The sequence below is a fragment of the Sus scrofa genome, chromosome 10 (assembly GCF_000003025.6).
Source record: "Sus scrofa isolate TJ Tabasco breed Duroc chromosome 10, Sscrofa11.1, whole genome shotgun sequence".
Taxonomy (NCBI): domain Eukaryota; kingdom Metazoa; phylum Chordata; class Mammalia; order Artiodactyla; family Suidae; genus Sus; species Sus scrofa.
Genome location: NC_010452.4, coordinates 52,674,776 through 52,677,577, shown reverse-complemented (window position 1 = coordinate 52,677,577; position 2,802 = coordinate 52,674,776). Strand labels below are relative to the sequence as shown.

The 2,802-nt window shown below is 41.2% G+C and overlaps 1 non-coding gene across 1 annotated transcript; it reads right to left on the bottom strand.

The window, feature by feature from the left end:
* Positions 674–747, bottom strand: TRNAN-GUU. Its single transcript has one exon. It is a non-coding gene; the product is annotated as a tRNA-Asn (tRNA).

Genomic DNA, 2,802 nt, shown 5'->3' with positions numbered 1-2,802 from the left:
TTTGAGTTTACCAATGCCAGGATTAGTCAAGGTTTAAATTAGATTAGGGGAATATTTGTTTATGCTGATGGGGAACAGACAAAATGCTGCACGATTCGACATTAGTTTAAAAAAAAAAAAAGTGGAGATTTTTAAATCAATTTACAGCTTGAACTTGACACTAAATACCTACTTTCAGTCGACCTCTGACATCTCAGGGGTCCTGAAGCAGAAACAGGCCAACTCCGTCGGCGCCCGAGGGTTCGAGGCCGGGACACGGCGGCTGTAAGGGGCCATCCGGCCTCTGCGCGCTCTCGGAGCCGCTGCTCGCGCTGGGTCCGCGGGAGCGCGGCCGGGCGGGGAAGAGAGCTGCGCGGCCTGCGCTTGGGGAAAGGGCCGGAGTTTGGGAACCAAGAGTGTGGAAGCGATCGGAAGCGCCGGCCTTAAGGCATGGGACGCACACGCCCGGCGGGCGGCGGGAAGAGCCCACCTGGCCGCGAGAAGCGGTGGGAGGAGGGAGGAGGGGCCCCCCAACGCGCCCGGAAGCTTAAGAGCTTCTCCGGGAGGGTGGCGAAGTGAGATCTGTAGTTTCTCTTCTCCGGCCCCTCAAATTTCCACCCCAGAGTACCCCGGAAGGCTCAATTCTAGGGTTTGTGCAAAACTACCGCTGAGAAGTCCGTAAAAGAGGGGAGGGCGTCCCTGGGTGGGCTCGAACCACCAACCTTTCGGTTAACAGCCGAACGCGCTAACCGATTGCGCCACAGAGACTCCGGCGTTGGTGGCTTCTCCAGCCCTAACCTTTATGAAGAATTATAAAGGCAGCGCGTGAATGTTATTTTCTACTTCCTGATTCCTCTTATTAAAAGCAGGTTTTTCCATTTAACATTTCTAACCCTTTAATTCCATCTTTCCACCCTTAACATATATTGGAAAATTATTAAATACAGAAAGGTCGAGCAGAATCTCGGATTGCAACCTTTATTAAAATACTGATGGGTTGGTTGATGTGCTTTTTTTCCCCAACTCCCGTTTGGAACGTTTTGTTGCAGGGAGATAGCTATTTCTGAGGTGTGTTTTTATAGGGAAATAATTTTAATCTTATGAGTTGAGGAATTTTCCTTTTGTTTCAAACTCTTTGTCCAGTGCTTCGCTCGCTAATTTTCACAATTTACTTTCATAATTTACATTCCCAAGATCATCCGAATTGTATTTCCCGTCTTTATTTTCATTTTCAGGTATTATTAAATACATCTTGCAATTTCTATTCCTAGTGTGTACTAACTTACAGTGCGATTACTTGTCACTAACATTTTGTTACTGGGAAAAGACTAGGAAAAATGCCCAGTAACATTCTTTAATCCCTGTACACTAGTCCATTGCTAAATCCGCTCTGAGTCTCCCTGGAATTAGCCTATACACCCACATTTGAGGCATGCCACTTAAAATATTTTGTACATTTCTCAGGGTATTTATAACCCGATTTGAGGAAAGAGGAGTTACAGAAGGAAAAAAGTATGATTTATGACTAACACCTGAAAATCCCTAGTACAAAAACCACTAGCAAGCATGTTATATCCCTATAAATACCCTATATGAAAATCTTACCCTTTGTGTGAATATTTCCTGATGCCTTTTAAAGCACTCTGCAAAACTCTAGATATTTTTCCCCTCTCAAAGAATTGCTAGTTTCCTCTTGACCACTCTGTATTTAAAATTTTAAGTTCCTAAACTGCTGTCTAGAATCACCTGAGAAAGAACTCGTGATTTGCAGAGGTTGTATGCGACATAACTTAGTCAACGTTTTGAGTTCCTGCTGCTTGCTAAGACAACTTAAATTGGCTTTGAAACCAATTAGCCTAGTCCCTTGAAAGCGTTGAGATATCAAACAGCTGTGAATTCATACCAGGTTGTATCACTTCTCTCTCAAAAACTTTTAGAAGTGCACTTGAAAATTTTGAACTTGAAAAAAAAAAAATTCCAGGAAGCACTTATAAAGAGCGTATAATGAGCCTGATTTTATTATATGACGCTACTACCTTCATACTGTATGGTTTATGTATCCGTTAATGTGAGCTATTATGCTTGTTTGTGACTCTTCACTGAGAACAGACTGCAACTACCCCTTCACCACCCCTTCATTCAATATTTACTCTGCTGCTTAAATTAATGTTAAGGAACAGTTCTATTCATGTGACTACCTTAAGCTCCAAACTCTTTTCCTCTCTCCAGTCATCACACTAATATTTTAACTTCTCAAAAGAGAGATATTGAGAAACAATTGATGAGGAAAAAATAATTCGGAAAGAAAGAATTAGCTCATTGTATGCTAAATTATTTTGTGTGTGAGGACCATTATTTGTCTTAAAGTTTAGTCTTTGAGCCTGGTTCTATAGTTGTTAATCTTTTTAATAAAATAAATTGCTATTCCACAGTTTGTTAGCTTTGCCCTTTTTTTTCCCTCTCTCCATTGGCAAATACTTCAAAAGAACATCTAAAAATTAAACCTATTGATGGAACCTCAACATTTCACTCCAGTGACATGCATCAAACATAGCTTTTATACAAAATGCCCATGACGAAAATAAGAGCGTTTATTGGCATCTAAATCTTTGTACTTATCTTGGGCCTTGCTATCCGCACCCAGTTTTTGAAGCCAAATTAAGCCCAGTGGATTAAGTTTAGAAACCTAGATCATTTTTCCTTAAATGTCGGGATAACACACAGCCAATGTTTCTTATAGCCGTTATGATTCTTATAGCCAATGATTCTTATAGCTTCGTTAGTTCTTAGGTCTTTTAGAAATGCTAAAATGAAGAGGACCAA